At 37.3% G+C, this 19,793-nt stretch overlaps 1 protein-coding gene across 3 annotated transcripts in view; it reads left to right on the forward strand.

The window, feature by feature from the left end:
* The window catches only part of KCNH7 (potassium voltage-gated channel subfamily H member 7), a 475,937-nt gene that overhangs the window by 341,113 nt on the left and 115,031 nt on the right, over window positions 1–19,793 (forward strand). The window lies entirely within an intron of this gene.

Here is a 19,793-nt window from a genome sequence, read left to right on the forward strand (position 1 = left end):
TGTCTGAGATGATGAAAAGTCAGTGGAACACCACATTTTATTGGAACGATATCTAATTGTTTTCAAATAAATACTGCAGCTTGAACTAGGATAAAAAGCTAGCAGGTGTTCTCCTTCAGAAGTAGATAAAAATGATTTCTAGTTATTATATCAATATACCAACCTAAGCAGTACGTAGCTTTTGCTTACAGTGCACTTCCATTGTTGGGAATTCATGACTTTAAAATTTGTCAAGCAAGCGGTTCTTTTACGAACAATTTACTCAGTATATTTGCTTAGGAAATCTTTGCATAAACTCTCTGTAATATAAAGCCAAGCTTGCCCCCATTCTTTATCCCAAGCATTGAAGTTTTTGAATTAATGAAGTTTTTCTGTAATTGTAATCACTACAAACCACACTATAGTACTGTTTCCAGATTATCTCTTATGTGTGAGCTGAAATAGCTATGAAAAGACCATGAGCAAGTTATAAATAGACCTGTGCAGTCTATATTTATTTGAGATGAGAAATTATACATGCCATTCTTGAGAGCATTTTTTCTATATATTTTAATATTTATGTAGTGAAGAGGCTTTCTTTTCTTGGCATTTCACTTTTCTTAACTTATATTTAGTAAAATGGGTAAATGAACAGTTTACTGTTACACACATTGTATTGACATCATTTTGATAGCTTTGTATTTTCCTTTCAATTGTTTTTACTTTAAAAGTTTTATTATTTATACATTCCTACCATTATATGAATATATGGGAATCAAGAGACTTAAGAGGAGACAGAAGAAAAGTTGGAAATATTAGGATCAGGGCCCTGCAAGTGCATAAGGGAATAAAATTTAAAGAGAAGCACAGCATGGCAATGGGGACTGTGGCAAACTGTGTAGTGCAGGCCCCATCTAAAGCAGACAGCTGATATGCAGCTCTAGCTAACTGTGGTTAGGCAGAAATGCTTGGCCAATTAATGAATGCTTGCAAATCTTTCCATTTTAAAAGAGAAGCTGGAAATGCAGAATTTAAGATAACCTCTTTATTTCTTAAAGTTGACAAACTGAAAAATGCTTTGAACTCTTCTTTAGGCTGAACAAAACACATCTTAAGGCCTGTGTGCAGCCATGTGTGATCTCAGCAAGTCTTTCATGTGCTTGGTCCATCACAGAGGCCACCTTATGCTGTCATGTTCAGCAGATCCACTGTGCCAGGAGAATGTGATACACACAGAGATCTGAGAAGCACCTGCTCTGGGGGCTTTCTCAGATAGTGGGACAGGAAACATATATACAAATATCAATAATGAAATGCATGGTAATAAAGAATATTAGGGAGAAAGTTATTCACTATAAGGGAAGAATTTGCAGGGAAGAAAAAGAGACAGGATTAAACACTGAAGCCAGATCTAGAAGGTCACATCAAACTGCGTAGTCAGTAAATTTTAAGAGCATAAATCAGAGTCAAACTGGATTGTGTTTTATTTCAGCCATTTATTGTAGGCCGAATGCAAGTGGCATTTATTGTGTGACATTAAGGCAAATTTCAGGACTGGGAAAACTTACTTCTCAGAGTTGATATAAAAATTAAATAGAAATGTGGAAAGTGTCCATCCTAGTACTAAGTACACAACAAGCAATGTCAGGTCATTATTATGTTTATTAATATTCTTCTATGATCCCCCAACTCTCCTCACCATCTCTGCAAGATCTCTTTATCCCTACATCACGAGGGCCTTAGTAGAACACCTGGCAGAATGGAGTTCATCAAATGTTTTCTGAATAAATGAGTGCATAAATGGATGGAAGAGTTAGCCAAGGGAAGGGATAAGAATTCCAGGTAGAAAAAAACACAAGAACAAAGTTATGAAGGCATTAAAGTCCATATGACTTTTTAGAACAAGTGATTTTCTGAGCCGGTGAGAGGCTAGTCTGGAAAATTTACCTTCAAAATAACACTTTTCTACCTTTTCACATAAGTGCCATGGGGGTCTGAGTAAAATGCAAGAGTTTCCATCAAAAGCTTTGCATTTTTTTGGTCTCACACTTTAAAAGCCCTGTGACTTTCAAATTTAGCTTTGTAATATAACAATATTTGTTTTAACATTTAAAATGTGTTAAAATATTATTATAGACCTAATGTTGTGTCCCCACCAAAATTTATATGTTGAAACGTAATCACCAGCATGATGGCATTTGGAGATGGGACATTTTGAGAATAGGTCATGAGTGTGGAGCTCTCATAAATGGGATTAGTGTCCTTGTAAAAGAGGCCCCAGAGAGCTCCTTGGCCCTCTTCTGCACTGTGAGGTTACAATGAAAAGATGGAGATTATTTATGAACAAGGAAGCAGGCCCTCACCAGGCACTAAATGGGCTGGCAACTTGATCTTGGACTTCACAGCCCCCATAACTGTGGACAATACATTTCTCTTATCTGGGTAAGCTACCCAGTTGATGAGTATTTTATTTTAGCAGCCCAAATGGACTAAGATGACTACTTACCACTGAGTGAATCTGAGGCCCACAGAAAGGCCCCAGAGTTTTCCTAAAGCTTCTTATGCTTCCCACAAATTGTGGAGCGCCCCCCTCCCACTCTCCAAAGTACCCCAATTGGAGAGGTGTGATACAGGCAAAAGCCTTTTTCAAACTGCTGGAAGATCAGAATTTGATCATATTTCATAAAAGTTCTAAGTTCTCTTTTTTTTTACAGTGTAAAAAATACAATGAATAGGAGGAAATTCTGGAGTCAGGTAAAACACTTAAGTTGCTATGGTCCTTGCTAGAAATAATAAGGGATTGAATAAAGGCTGAGACCAGAAACTGGGAAAAAAGGCATCAGTAGGAATGCTTTATCTTCTTTGTAGGGGCGCCTTTTAGCTCTTAGTGACAAACCTTCTAATTGTCCACATGTCAAACCAAACAATGTAGAGATCAAATATCAAGAACTTCCTCCTGCAGGCATAGCCTCTGGAAATTTTATTTAAGCACTTGAAAGCAGAGCTCCTCAATAACTCATTTATAGGATTACATACTTCATTTTGTGTTTGTGAAATTTCCTAATTGCAGCTATCTTTGAAATTTCCGTATTCACTACTTTTAACATCAGTTGTCCTCTAGTCACCAAAAATAACTTAGTAATAACCAAAAGACTTTACTTGTCTTTTTATTTTCTTTTTTAGGCCTGCATGGAGATTCTCTTTGTTAGGAAATTTTCAACATGTTTGCTGTAGGCAGCCAGCAGTATTTCCTTAATCAAATGTTCTTTCTTATTTTATTCACATAATAGATATGTATGATATTTCTTTCTTCAAAAGAAGTCAAGATTTTGCTTATAGATTATTCAGCAATGAATTTTAAACACTCTACAATGCACAAACAATAGAGCAGTCATCAAGAGAAAAGGGCATAGACGAAAAGAATAATCGCTGCTCCTGTTGTCCTGTCTCACCACTTGGATCTTATCTCTATTACACATTAAATTGGAATTAGGCAATTAGTTATTTGCCTCCTCAGTTAGAGTCACCTTCTTCAACGTAGGGACTATGTGGTCATTCATTCATTCATTCGTTGATCATTCATGTATTTGTTTATTCATTCAAAAGCATTTATTGACATGTATTATATATAATATATAATATATATACATTATATACTATATACTATATATTACATATTATTTGTATATATAATATACATATTATGTGTGTATATATAATATACATGTTATATATTATATGTGCTGAATATAATACATATATACATGGTATGTGTATATATATAACATACATATTATATATTATATTGTATATAACATATAATGTATGTCATATATGTATTGTATATACATATAATGTATATCAATATGTATATTATATATAATGTATAATGTATATCCATATATAATGTATGAACACACACAGTGTTAGGTGCTGGGAATTCAGAGTTAAAAGGCAAATCTCTGCCTTTGAGTCTTGAAGGAGGTAGACAAGTACAGTACATTGGCGTTACAGTGCAACGTAAAGTATTTTTCTATGGGTAAACACAGTGTGTGCAGATGGTTCTGAGAGGAAACCTTATCTACTTTGGGAGTTTGGGATAGTATTTGGGGAATATAAACTCTTAAGTGCATTTTGAAGGTGCGAAGTTTCCAAAATAAGGAATAAAAATCTGGAGTGAAACACATGTGGGAATCTCTATGTACCAAAGAATGAATGCAGCATTAGGTGTTTGTATGACCAGTACCTGGTATAATTATATGACACATAGTAGCATCTTAAAAGATTCAAAAATGAACCACTGAGGGTATTGGGTGGAATTAAGCAAGAGTAAGTCTGCAGTCAAAAATCTCCAAAGCAAATGCCTTCCTTCTGAAAACTTTTGTTAGGCAAGACTCCAGTTCTTGCTGTTATTTTGGATCCATAGACCTCTTTTGGCCTTATTGGTCTTCTGGAATGCATCTTGTCATATTTCATTTTGCCATATTTCATCTCACCTTTATTTATTTGGAGAAAAGAGAAAATAATTCTCAGAAGATGTGTGTGTTTTTTTTTTCCTTCACTACAGTCCAGCCAGTAAAGGCTGATGTGCAGTAGTGTACATCTCAGGGAGGCAAGCCCTTGGCTGGCCATTTCTACCAAATTCCAATGGAGTGGTGGAGAGTAAAAAATGAATTGTAAGAAAAGTTGGGCGGAGAACAAAGGTAAGGTCTCCTTTTACCAAGCAATTGCACTTCTCAACTGAAGATCAAATTATTGGCTATATTTGCCCCCTTTTAGATAAAAGTGAACCACACTTTTGCACTATTCTAAGATTTTGTTATTCCTGAGGCTAGTTTAGTTCAAACGTTGTGCCAATTTTTAGGATGAAACATATTATTTTGTTGCCATGTTCAGCTTTGACAAGTTTTGTATTAGACCACTCTCCCTGGATAAGTGTGAATATCCGAATAGTTAAAGAAGATGGTACCATGGATTTCAAATCTTTATTGGCCGTTGTATCAGTCAATACTGTAATAGAATGCAAGTAACAGAAATCCAACTCAAACCACTTTAAGCAAAAAATGAAAGGAAGAGGGGAAGTTTATTGGGCCATATTACTGAAAGGTACAGAGAAAGATCTGCTTTGGGATGAGCTATATACATTTTTGTGTAACAGGTGACATTCTCTCCCTTGCTTCTGTGTTGACTGCACTCCCCACCTAATAGCAGAAAGTTCCCCAGACTCTCCTGTCTCACCTAATGCTCACAGTTAGTAATTTGGGGAGAAGGACCTTCTTTCTTCCAGTGTCCATATTATTCCCAGAAAAAGAAGACTCTTATTGACCATCTTGGGCCATGTGATCATCCTTGTGGAGGAAAAAGCATAGCCCCTTGACTGACAGTCACACCAGAAAAATGCAGAGAGAGAAGCAAGCCTGTAAAGCAGGAGAATCAAACAGCAGTGGCCCATTGCAGAGATGAAGATAGGAATTCAAATTAACATCATTAACCACACACTCGTGCACACCCCCACCCTCCACACACACACACACACACACACACACACACAGAGTCCACATTGGGCGGTGGGTAGATTCTAGAAACACAGAAATATAAAACCTAGTATAGATACTCAAGACATTATAAATTACTTGGAGAAACACTACATAACAGTATATAGCATTTACACATGCTAATTTAATAAATGCTACAAGACCATATTATGAAAGTAACTATAATTTACATTTCCTTTAAACTTAGTATTCATCGAACTATGACCAAATAGTTCTATAAGTTGGCCTTTATTACATAAGAGGAATGTCTGGTGAATTCAGTGGAAACCCATTTTGAGATAATCAGGAAATAAGATGTATGAAGGGACCTTAATGAGCCAGAAGTTATTAATCTGCAGAACAGAAGATGAGAAAAAATTTACTATTAGTCCACAAGTATAATTTTCCCATAGCTTTACTAAGGAAAGTACTCAAGAAAATTAGTTCGGATTTAATCACAAAATAACTTAGGTCATAAGAAAGAAATCTGAATATTAAAAAAGCCATATAATCTTTAAGTCTATGTAGACTTCAGAGCCATAATAGATCCCAATATTTAGGATTCATGTAAGTATATTATTGGCATGGAAATAGAATTACGGTAACTTTCATGATTTCTGACATTGATTGAGCATTTGATATGTGCCAGGCTCAGTGGTAAATAGTTTAGTGGATTATCAATCTATATGACAGCACTGTGAGATTGTGCCTTTATTATCATCTGCATTTCATAGAGGACAAATTAAGCTTAGAGAGAGGAAGCAACTTGCTTAGGTCATATATTAATGATGGACGTAGCCTTCAAACCGAGGTAATCTGATTCCAAAAGTGAAGTTCTCATTCTCTAAAATATATCCTGTTTATGATTCTGTTCTGTTTCCCCATTTGTCCCCTAAATCTCCTCAGGAGTTACTGTGGCAGTTGGACATACTTGTAACATTTGACTGTGACACCAAATGTCCTTCCTAATCTGAATGGTTAGTTAACTTTTCAAAAAGCCTACAAAGCTATCATTGCCATGGAGGTTCATTTCCAGCACAGTCTCTTGTTTAAATTTATATACCATCTACTTTATGCTGATTTCAGATTAGAATAGTGGGATGGGGGTTTTTGTTGGTCATATGCTGCACAGTTACAGAAAAAGCAAAACCACCCTGATATTACTGACTTAAAGAAGAGCTGAAAGATTATGGCCTTTTACTTATATTGAACTTTGTTCATTATGAACAGGTTCATTATCTCTTCATTGTGACTCAGTGTTTCTCAATTTATACTTATTTTTGACATAAATCCAAAACAAGTATTTATGATTTAGTACTTCTTTAGGAATGCAGGCTGATTTGTAATGAAGAAATTTTAATGAAGAAATAACATCAACTTTATCTTATTAGCTAATGTTTAAAATTATTTGTCATCTCAGGCTTAAGAATACAAAGTTTCTCCCATCCAAGTACTAACCAGGACCAACCCTGTTGCATTTCTGAGATCAGATGAGATTGCATGTACTCAGGGTGGTATGGCCGTAGATATTAGTACAAAATATCTTAACTTGTTCTGTAGTTTCCTTCAAATTGGATAAATTTAGTCCTGAATTTCTTCAGTGATAGGATTTGAAAAGTCTTTCAGATACAACAACAAAATGAAAGTGGTTTTATATATGGCAGTACTTTTCAATAATAATTTCATGGTTTTAAAATTATACTTAAGGCAAATTTTCAACAATTATTTGTATAAAGACTCATTGATTCTTCACTCTTGAAATTACTAAAAACAAAATTCACAGTACTGATGCAGGATTTTTTGCTCCTTAGCTCAGCTAGGTCTGGGTTCTTGTCTCATGACCAGGAAAAAGTAGGCACACAGATACTCAAAGAATGAGTGGAGTAGAATTTTTTAAGCAAAAGGAAAGCTCTCAGCAAAGACAGAGGGGTTCTGAAAGTGGGTTCCCGGTTTCCCCCCTTTTCAGTTGAATACAAAGGCTTCTATATATCTAAGCTGAAGGGGCTGGGTTCCATATTTGCATAAGTCGTGAATTCCAAGTGGCTCAGGGCACATGCACGCCCTTAGTCCACTGCAGGCATGCTTAAGAGAACTGTGTAAGTTCTCTTATCTGCACAAAACATCTGGTGTAAGCACTTGTGGAGCTGGTCAGAGGTTCTCTGGGGACACTTTCTTTACTGTCTGACTAAAGAAAGCTAACTACTTTCATTCCCTTCTTCAGGAGTGGAGACCCCCCAACGGCTGTTGGGGAAAGTAGACAATCACCATTCTAAACTGCTTCCTGCTGACAGGGAGTTCTGTTTTGGGAAAGTGGCAGTTAGGGCTCCTCCTGAGGTCTGTTAAAGGGTCCGTGGAAGAATGGCACATCCGTGCATGGTTTCCTTTGCATCGCCATTTGAAGTTTAATGGCCTTTTAGCGATTAGAAGCAATTTGGGTTATCAGAAGCTGTATATCAAAATGAATCAAGGGCGTAAGGACAGCTCCACAATCCCAAGATTGCCGACATGCCCAGATAACTGGGGGCTATAGTTATCCCTGCTAAGATTTGGATGCATGGGGCTTGGCTTTGGTTGACTCCCTTGGTCTTATTTTCCCAAACCAAAAAACCTCCAGGATTTGCAGGATAATTGCCCAGAATTAAAATGTTGATCCAGATTTTTACATTATCTATCCCTTTTGTTTCTTCTGAGCTACAGCTGGATATCACTGGTTGTTTCACAGGAATAAGCAGGATTAGTCTAAAATGTTGGCAAAAACTTGAAAACAACTAATGAGATTAGAATTGAATCACAAGTGTGTGTTAATTTTTGAAACAATTTTTCTCTCTCCAGTCCTCATTTTTGTCAAAAACAAATCATGATAGGACCGAGTTCTTTGTAAGATAAACTTAAGTCTTATACTTGGCTTGATTATCTACATAAAGTACAGCAAGAATAGTTATATTTAACATAGGCTTTAAAATTGACTTTAATAGAACTCTGTTCTACAAGGAATCTCAGATAAGACCTTTTAAAGCCTAGCCCAGCCATGGATTTGTTCTGTGAAATACCTATGATTTGGGTAAATTCCTCTCTTCTTGAGGTCCCCAGAACATAGGGCTCCTGGGCCTGTTGGAAAGTGACATTCTTTACTCACCACAGGTTAGGAACCCTGTACAGGGACTGTTTAGACAAGGTATGAGGCCAAATTTCCTAAGGAGCTTTAATTGGTTCTGCAGGTCAAGCTTGATTCCTTAAAGGGAAGCACATCCTTCCAGTCAAAGCCTTGGTAAAACAACCAGTTTCTCCTACTGTGACCTGTTACAAAAAGAAAATGGATTCTTACTGCACTAATGCAAATAAATATATTGCCATAAGTTAAGAATACTCACAAATAGTTTCAAAATTCTGGAGAAGCCAGGCAGAAAGAAACAAATATGCTCAAAATTTTGTTCACAGGAGTATAGCTTACTCAATTATTTGTTTTTTTGTTTTTGTTTTTTGTTTTTTTTTTTTTGAGACAGAGTCTCACTCTGTCGCCCGGGCTGGAGTGCAGTGGCGCAATCTCGGCTCACTGCAAGCTCCGCCTCCCGGGTTCACGCCATTCTCCTGCCTCAGCCTCTGAGTAGCTGGGACTACAGGCGCCCGCCACCGCGCCCGGCTAATTTTTTGTATTTTTTAGTAGAGACGGGGTTTCACCGTGGTCTCGATCTCCTGACCTCGTGATCCGCCCGCCTCGGCCTCCGAAAGTGCTGGGATTACAAGCGTGAGCCACCACACCCGGCCTGGCTTACTCAATTATTAAAGGCTCTAAATAGTTCAAAATAAATTTCCTTGACTCTGAAAAACAAAACAAGGATCAGCAACATTTTAAGTAAAAAGTTAAATGATTAATTCAGTTTTCTATTAGTTCAGTTCATTCAGTTAACTCTTGTTCTGCTTGATATTCATGAGCATTTCAGCTCTTCATGAGTCCTATATGTTTCCCTCTATTCCAATGTCACAATCTCCAAACATATCAGAAACTTGTGTTTCAGAGCTCCTATCCAAGTCCTATATCTGATTTTAAACCATTTTTCAGAAAGGATCAAAGCAAGACAACAATTGTCTGTGAATGACAAAATGCCCAGGATAGTTACAGTCAAAAACATGATTGACAAAGAAATTTGGTTATTTCTGTAGTTTACGATAGGTTAACATAATAATCTTTGTTATAATTGATAGCATATACTCAGACATTAGAATTTTAGACATCCCATACAATTTTGGAACATATACACTTATTGTTCACTAAAATATAACCTAAAGAAGATAAAACATCACTTTGGAAATAACTAAAAATGTCAAATAATCCTGTTTACCTATCTTTTGGATGCTCCAGGGGCCCTCTCTAGCATCTAAAAGTTAGGGGTCAGGAAAGACAACAATGAAACTGAAGTTTGATTTTGTGAAGCCTACCAAACAGGGTAAAGGTTCACAATACTTGATATTATGAAATAGAATTCCAGATTACCCTAAGTTATTTGTTTAGCCAAAATGATGACTCAAAAATTTTAAGAAAGGCCAAAAACCTTTCCTTATCCTTTACTATTACATGAAAATCTTGTTCAAGAGACAGAAAGCCAAATTTTACCCTTGCATTAGTCTGCTATTAATATCAACCCCAATTTTTAAATGAAACCTTAAACATAATTCTATCTCATCTTAACCAGTTTGACCATGTGGTGAGATTCTTGTAAACCTTTTATAACCCTTTACAAATCTTTGTTAAAGAACAGATCAATACCTTAAGAAAACCTTGTTGTGCTTTTATTTCAATACTCAATTTATGGAAAAACTATATAATACCTTTTTGAAGTTAGTCAATATGTTCCCACACAGAATTTCTTTTGCAAGATTATTTTTTACAAATCTTCCACCATTTGTTTAAACCTTCAGCTTTATATTTTCTATTTCAAAACTATTCTCTAACCCTAAGCAAAAATTTACATTCTCATGCCTTCTTATAATCTTTTACTAAAAACACATTTTACTTTCCTTACACAGCTTGTATATAAATCTATTTTCAGTAGTCTCAATTACATGTTATGATGGCAACTCTTAGCAATTTTTAATTTTAGTGTAAAACTTGGTAAGTTATTTTAATTATGTACTAGGCACAGATAAGTTCTGACTCCAGCATAGTTAGGGACATGGTTAATTCCATATGTCCCTAGGCCTTATCAAATTGCAAAGCAGGCAAGTTGAGCAGTTCTCAAAGGCCAAAGAAGCAGCTTATAACCTTGAAACATTTAGCAAACCTAGTATCTGACCTGCATACTTTAGACCACATATTTACATTTTGAAGACGTTTGTATTTTACCAATAATCTTTAAGACTTTTATTCCTCAAAGATTAAAGTCACATAAACTAAAAGGCATTATAGCCTTTATTTTTCCTTCAAAAAATATTTGATCTAAGTGCTTATTTTTCTTTAAGCCAATTAATTGGAGCTCTATTTCTATATAACTGTCACACATCTAACACATATATTATTACACAGACAGAAGAAGATCCAGTAGTTGAAAGATTTTTCATTTGTCTATCTCCTAATTGGAATTATTGGACTCAGGGTATAGCTTTCCAAGAAGCAGGGCTAGGAAAACATGTAATTTCCAGGGCCAAAAAACAGGCATACCTAGAAGGCAAAAACGGATTTTGAGAGGGATCTATTTGCTTTTAATTCCCGGGGTTCCATGAGGAAAACAAATATTTTTTTTCCCAAAATGGAGTCCGTGGCACCTTCTCTGTTTTTCACCAGGCATCCCAGGCTATCAGAAGTTATCTTAGGGCCTCTGACATGTGCATTAAGAGTGGTAAGACAAAATGGAGAAAAGTAATACAGCTGACTGAGAAAAAAACCTTTTCCAGAAAAAAAAAAAAAAAAAAAACAAGATCCGAGATCCGAGAAGAGAAAAACATAGAGTCCTTTTTAAGAAAATCCTTTTAAATTCCTTATTACCTGACTTTAGCCATGCAAAGCGGCCAATATTTCTGGCTTTTGAGCTTTACCAAAAGTAATCTCACAGGTGAAGCCAATAAGCCTCAACTCAGGTTATGACTTAACCTTAGTGTTCAAGGTGTTCAAGGTATTTTCAGAGGTGGAAAACAGTTTTTCCAAAATCTGGAATCTTTATAGGTAGCTCAGGGAAAGGAAGATTTAAGAAAAGAAGCTAGAAGTTGTTCATGGAGGGGAAGATAATCAGCAAATGATAAAAGTCACAAAGGTATTAACCAGAAAGTACTCATTCCCTAAGCCAGGGTTGATACCAGGTGGCCATTAAAATGGCAGAGACCAAAAGAGAGTACTGCCATGTGGTTACAAGATCAAGCTCCCAAGGACATAAAACAAGATGGAGACTTGCAGCAAAGTTTGTTACTGACCAGTTTGCCAGGCTGGCTTAAACAGCAGGCTTATGGGATCCTAGGTCCACATTCTAGCCTAAAGTACCCCCCTTTTTGACAGAACCATACAGAAAGACACACAAAGCACACCAGATTGGCTACAGCTTAAGACAAGACACAAATCCTTTTTTTCCATTAATCAAAACTTTACAGAGGATATAAGCAGTAATTTTATCATTCATTCAGCTGGTTTGCACAGGGAGAGGGAGGCCAGAAGTCTGTCTAATAAGAACTTTTACCCTTTTCGGGGCATGTCAGGCTTCTGGGTTCCCTTCCCCGAGCTCATTTAAGCTACGCAGTTTAAAGTTTGGGGAAATTAACTTTTCCCCATTTGAGGATGCATCTAAGGGAAGTGTCCTGTAGTACTGTAGTACAGGACACAATTACCCATCCACAAAGAGAGGACAGAGTTCGAGGAAAAAGAAAGCTTTTTTTCCCCAAAGGAGGCATTTGAGAGAAGTACAGACTGAAGATGAATGGCTACCCATCTAGAAAGAGGGGAACAAGGCATCCCTAGTTCCTTTCTCTTCCTAGCAAATTCCAGGGGTACGTGAGGGAGAGAAATAATAGTGTTCCATTCTTTCTTCTGTCCTTATATCCCCGAGTCCTGGCAACCTCGGCAGGGTGCCACCCATGAATGCCTATGCAACTTTTCACCCATGTTAACAGGGAGACCTAGTGGGTGGGAATTATCCACGTTTACCTACACGCAGACTCCTTCCTGCTGTTGGTAACCTTTGAGTTCCCTATACCTTGTCTATGTCGTAGATACTAGCATGACCTCTATCTATGAAATGGGAGGGGGCCTAATTGGCAGGAATCAGTCATGCTAAGGTAAAGCTGTGGAGCTGGGTCCCCCTCAAACAAGGGAGAGGAAAGGGAGTCCTGTGAATTGGGGTCCTGGCCTAGTAAAATGCCTCTCAAAGGAAACAAAAAAACCTCTTGCATAGAAAAGCTGCCATATCCGCAGGGCTGTGTTAACTCCTGGCACTGTGGGAAAAAGAAAAACAAACAGTTTAAGTGCAGGGTGGGGACAATGCCTGGGGGGAAAACCTTTAGCTCTATGCAAATGTGTTTCTCCACCAGGGAGAGAAACTCTTCATCTTTGTACCGTCTTGGCTCAGCCAGAGGAGGAAAGGCTCCACAGGTTCGTGGCAGGACCGGTCAGAGAGTGGGAAACGCTGGCCAACAGGCTGCATGAGGGCCTTGGCCCCCGAGATTGCCTTGGTACCCGGGAAGCAGCCGCAGCTTATTCCTGCCCTGCGTGGTCACTAGACGCAGCATGTGTGTGTGGCAGACACAGCCATGCACCCCAGCTGGGAGGGGAGGTTGCAGCGGGGAGTGCATACCTGTGGCCATTGGGTGGAGCTGGGGGGTGCCTCTAAGAACAGATGGAAGTCACATTATCCTGAATCGTATATCTGATGGCTTGGCCAAATGCTCATTCGACATAGTAATATCTCTGCAGTTTGCAGCAGCACCCTTAAGATTATTTAAAAAGAGGTGCCATGATAGCCCTGAAAAAAAGAAAAAAAATGCTGTAGAAAAGTCTGGATTGGAACAAGGCTGACATTCCCAAGCCCTGAGAGTGATGGGCAGGGGTGTTGTTGGGATCCTATCTAGCATCCTGTCCTCTGTAGCTGCACCATTTATTATTAATTGGCTCACAAGAGGTTTGGTGCTGCATCAGCCTTCAGAAAAAATCTGAGGACTAGAAGTCTCAGAAGTGAAAGTGAAAGGTTTTGGGTCTCATTTACTCACCCTCCAGGCATCCTGTGCGAGCCCCCAAAATGACACAGGATTTTTTGCTCTTTAGCTCGCTAGGTCTGGCTTCTTGTCTTACAACCAGGAAGAAGTAGGCATGTGGACGCTTGAAGAGTGAGTGGAGTAGAATTTATTAAGTGAAAGGAAAGCTCTCAGCAAAAAGAGAAGTCCTGAAAGTAGGTTCCTGGTTGCCCTCCTTTTCAGTTGAATACAAGGGCTTCTATATATCTCAGCTGATGGGGCTGGGTTCCCTGTTTGCATAAGGCCCTAATTCCCGATGGCTCCACCTAATCCCCCTAGTGCACATGTGGCCCCTTAGGCTGCTGCGGGCATGTTTGGGTAATCTTCCTGTGCAAATTCCCTTATCTGCACAAAACATCTGGTGTAAGAACTTGTGGGTGGGTTGGTGGTTCTCCAGGGACCCTCCCCTTACTGTCTGCCTAAAGCAAGCGGCTAACTTCTTTCCATACCTCTAGAGTGTGATTAATGTGTTTTCCTAAACTTCATTTTGTATCTAAACCAACTTATATATCATATAAACCTCAATAAAACTGTATTGAATTCATCTTGAATTGCCAAATAGTGGTAATCACAAAATTCCAGATTAAGTTTGGGATGTAATGCAGGAGTACAAAATTGCTTCTGAATAATTCCAATTTAATAGAACATTAATTTTGCTTCCATTATCTTGTTATTTATAGAATACCAGCAAGCTTGGTTCAGCAAAACAGAAATTCCTATCCAATGTTTTTCCCATATTCTGAGTCTAGTCTATAAACAAAATTTAAATATGCAAATTGAAATGACAATGTATCTGGAAGCTATAAGAATTGTCATTAGGGTAATTATGGATTCAACATTTGTCATTGTTTGCTAAATATAAGTCAAATGTTATGTACTGTGGCTGATATAAAAACATGTAAATAAGATCATTGTCTTCAAGGGCCTTTGATTAAATACAGACTTTGAGTTTTGAGATCTTAGATTATGTTTTCTAGTCTACTCTGGTCAAATAAACATATTCTATTATCTAGTTCAAGCTTGTACAGCCCTCAGCCCATGGGCTGCATGTGGGTCAGGATGGCTTTGAATGTGACCCAAAAAAAATTGTAAACTTTCTTAGAACATTATGAGATTTTTTTTCATTTTTTTAGCTCATCAGCTATAATTAGTGTTAGTGTACTTAATATGTGGCCCAAGACAATTACTCTTCTTCCATTGTGACCCAGAGAAGCCAAAAGATTGGACATCCCTGATTCTAGTCAATGATGAGGAAAAAATAAAAACATTTTACAAGCTATTGACTACTTCAAGCATGTTGTATGCTATGTATATAATAAATATAAAATAAGAGCGTGTGTTTCTTGAAAGGAGAAGTGTGGAATTTTTAATTAAGCAACAAATTAGTTTTCTATTTTTACTAAATGCTATATGCATATCAATACAATCACATAATGACATATATTCTAAATTAAAATGTTATTTCAGTTTAAAATACCGAATTAGCTAGGTGATTAATGTGTGAAAAATCACACTTCTCTGTATTCTAGATGATGAAGGAATAACATATCTATATGAAATCCTGGTAGCCAACTGACTAAGCACCATCGCTTGAAGGGGAAGCATTTATGTGTAATTCTGTTAAAAAGCACCTATTGGGTTTTATATGTTCATTATGCCGGCCGAGGTGTGAGAGCCCCGGCACTGGGAAGTGGTCAACTCATGGGTTGGTAAAAAGAATTACTGGCAATAATATAAGTTTGAAAAGGGAAAGTTTATTAGGAAGGAAGAACACTGCAAAACAGTGCAGTGGGGCACCTCAGTGAGAGGACTGAGTGCTGATTTTTCTTTAGGGATATTTATGGACCTTATGGTGGGAGCGTAGGATTGCAAAATGAGTTTCAGCATGGTATTCCAGAGATGTATAGAAAGTTTTGTTACTTACAAGCTTTCGGGAGGGAAAGAGATCTGGAACAAGATGCCTGCTTTTGATAATGGGAAAGTCAATTACTTCTAATTTTCCCCAGATAAGGAGTTTTACCTCTGGATGGCCTGTTTGACGGTGGTCTTTGCTCCCTTCTAAATTCCTCAGACAAGGAGTTTTTGTATCTGAGGCCTGTTCAATGATCACCAAGTGATTGTTGCTCGTCTCACATCACACATTTTGAAGCTAAAGGAAGAAAAAAAAAATCATATCCTTTAAAAGTTCTGTTGGACAAAAAATCAGGTTGAAAGTAGCTGCTTGAAGTAAAGAAGTAAAATACAAATGGTCAGAAGAGGTAAAATTTAACTTGGCTTGAGTACCTGGTAATAGCCTGGTTGCTTTGGCGACTAAGACCTTGGAAAAATTGTTGATATCTGTTGTCAAGATGGCTCAGGTCTTTCTTCACCAGTTGTTGTCAGTCTTGAGATAAAAGTCAGACCCAGGAACAGAAAAGAAACACAGGGAGAGAGTTTCTCTGCTCCTTTGCCCTCCTGGCCTGAGGGCCGGGACAAACACATAGTTCAAGGTGGGTTGCCTAATGAGAGTGAGCTAAAGCAGTACATACTCCATGTATCACAGAGCAAGAATTAGGCAAAGGACATTTATCACAGAAAAATTCCGTAGCAGACGTGGCATTTTCACACATCCAAGCAGCCTAAGGCCTTGTGAGCTTCATTGACTACAGCTATTCCCTGAGTTAGGAAGTGAATTCCAACTTGGGAACTTATTTAGAAAGAAATCCCATATAAAAAGGTAAAATAACATAAAAGGTCTCATTGATTATCTGGGTGTGAGATTGTGGGTAATACATTTTCCCCCTCTAGCTCTATTTCTCTGTATTTTGCAGATCTCATTTATAATGGAAAAATATGCAGTTAGATAATAAACCCTCTAGAACTCAACTGTTTCTAAAGAGTTCATTAAACAGTTCATCTTCACAGGATTTTAAAATTCAAAGGAACCTTAGATATCATCTTCCTCAGGGTTTCTCAAAATTTCCTGATCAATGTAATCATCTGGAACACACTCTCCCTCTCCCTCCTCCCCACTCACCCCCCACCAAAATTAAATATCTCAGTGGAGCCTGAGAATCTTGAAGTTTTTAAAAACTCCATTCCATTTGTGACCTCTTCTGCCACATTATTAAGATCAGGCAAACTTGGGAAATGTAAATATAGCACAACCTTTTCATTCTGTAGTTGAAGAAGCTCAAAAGATAATCCAGCAAAGACTTGTGTTTTACATTTCTTTAATTGTTATTGCAAGTTATATCTATTTCTGTAGATTTCTTAATGATTAGTTCAGATGTATGTTTTTGTGATATTTTAATCATAAGATTTATGTTAAAAGTGAAGGCATATGAATTTGTATTAACACGGTCATACTGGAGAAACAAACTTACTTTCTTTGGGTAGCTACTGAGACCAGAGGGCAGCTACTGTCATATTGAATGATTGTAGAAGTTCTCTAAGAAAGAAGCTCCCTTTAAAAGAACTTACCCAGGCCAGAGTCCTCTAAACTATCTTCCTTGCAGAATACAGGTCTCCCAAGGATGTCCCAGAAGAAATACTTTCTTAGTTCAAACAGTACCCCTTCCAGAAATTAATGTGAAAAAATAGCATGTTTAAGGTTCTAAAAATTCCTGAATTAAATAAATCTATAAAACATTGATTTACCAATATTTCTCAAACTTTTTTCATGACAGAACCCATTTTAATTATGTTTGTTTGTTGATATTAAACATCCATTGATATTCTGAGGAATTAAGATGGAGTGTGATTTTTTAGGATATACATTTTCATAGATAACTGTGGGCTATTTGTGCAACTCAAACATGAATATGTCAGAAATTTTAAAACTCTTTAAAAGAAAAGCTTGAGATAGGCATGGGGTAATAGTGACTGGATTAGGAATAAGTGTGTAATAGGAATACATTTTTTTTCTCCTTGTTTTAATGAAGCCCACATAGGTTTCTTTTTCAACCATGTCCCAAATATAGAACTTGGCTTTGAGGAACTAAAGAAATGCCTCACATATTTCTTTTTCTACTTTAAATATACCTGTTCCAAGTCCACCTGTGTTTTGAAGCCTATCTTTTAAAAATCATTTAGCTAGAAAGGGAAAAATGTGGGCTGCAGAGTAATGGAGAAAAGAATTAAAGAACCCAAATCTCCCTGCTGGGAGGGAATGTAGTTAAAGCTGATCCCCTACCACATTTATAGTCCAAAGAATTGAAAATGGAGAGCCTTCCTTTTCTGCCTCGTCATCCTAATGAGCTGAGGTTGTTGGTAGTAAGGATGTCACTTTAATGGCCCAGGCAGAGGTGAAGTGGCCTATGGTGTGAGGAGAACCAGAATATAACCGTGGTCTTTTTCACACTTTCTTGGCTCCTCTCTTTTCTGTTGCTCTTCCAGTTCTTTTCTGATGTGGCAGGAAAAATATCACAAAATGGTCTGCAGCCAGGTCTACTTCCTGCCTCCTATTGACCCTTTTTACATTTGAAGTGAAGAGTCAAGCTGACAAATTTCCATGCCATTATCAGGAACACAGTCTTAATTTTCAGGTCAAGGAAATAAAGTTCAGTGAGATTGAGTGAGTTGAGTCAAAAGGGAAAAAATGGATGTAATAGAGAAAAATATTGCTCTATACTGTGCTTTCCTGGTTGACTGGCAGCTGTCAGTTGAGCTGTACAATCCTGTTTCGGGGTGATAAGCTGTCATTTGTAAATTATGCCCATAGCTATATCCATTATTCATGGGTTTGTATTGGAAAATAATGATTTCAGGCCCTTAAATTTTCCTACCTGCAGGCATCTGAATTATTGCTAAAACTGATTGCTGTATTAGTTCTCATACATTCTCTCTTCCTCTCTTTTTCTTACTACCTTCAGAATCTACCAACTCACTTTGTGTTTTCAATAAAGAAAGACTTCTCTTCCCTTCTTATATTTCCTTCTATAGAAATGAATGAAGAGTTTCTGATGTGTAGAGTTTCCTTTAATTTTAGCAACTGGACACTGCAAGTATGAGAGTTCAGTATAAAGTTACCTGACGCAAAAGTATTTTCTAAATAACAAGTATTACTTCTTTCCACTTTATATAACCTATTACTTGAAAACAAGTAAAAACTAAGGCATAAACCTAATGAGTATTAAAAAGAGAAAGACTATTATCACATTTTTATATTTAGATATCAATAATGAATTAAAATAACCCCTCAGCTTGGACTTCTGATTAGTAATTTTAAGATTTTGAATATGTTTCTCATGTAGATTCCCCCAAATTTGTTTGCATTTTGAAAGCAAACTATTATAGATCACTAAGGTAGAGAGGAGAAAAAATTGACATGAAGAAAAGTTGAAGGAATCTCACCTTTGAGGTAATTTTGTTCCATTCTGAATCTTTAAACTTTTTTGTTTGTTTGTTTGTTTAAAATCAGAGAAAACAACGGAGACACAGATTCCTTAGTTCCTGTTTTCTTTTCATGTGTCTTAATCTGTTTCGTGTTGCTCTAAAGGAATACCTGAGGCTGGGTAATTTATTTTAAAAAAATTCATTCGCTCATGATTCTGGATGGCTGGAAAGTTCAAGATTGGGCATCTGCATCTGGTGAGGGCCTCAGGCTGCTTCCACTCGTGATGGAAGGCGAAGAGGAGCCAGCATGCACAGAGATCACATGGCGAGAGAGGAAGCAAGAGAGACACAGGGAAGGTGCCAGGATCTTTTTAACAATCAGCTCTCATGGGAATGAATAGAGCAAGAATTCACTCATTACCATGAGGTTGGCACCAGGCCATTCATGAGGGATCTGTCTCCATGACCCAAACACCTCCCATTAGGCCCCACCTTCAACACTGGGGATCAAATTTCAAAATGAATTTTAGGGGGACAAATATCCAAACTGTAGCACAGTGTAATGATCTTCTGTACGTGTTTAACTGCCAAAAATGAATTGTTGCACATTGTGTGAATAAGTTAGGATGCATCTTGACAGTTGCGGTCTCTCTGGTTTCTTCACCACATTATTATTGTAGCAACTTTGGAGGAAAACTTCCTTAACAGCATATGAAACTGTCTTAAAGCAATTGTTTAAATAGTTTTGAAACTTGT

The sequence above is a fragment of the Symphalangus syndactylus genome, chromosome 9 (genome assembly GCF_028878055.3).
Source record: "Symphalangus syndactylus isolate Jambi chromosome 9, NHGRI_mSymSyn1-v2.1_pri, whole genome shotgun sequence".
Lineage (NCBI taxonomy): Eukaryota > Metazoa > Chordata > Mammalia > Primates > Hylobatidae > Symphalangus > Symphalangus syndactylus.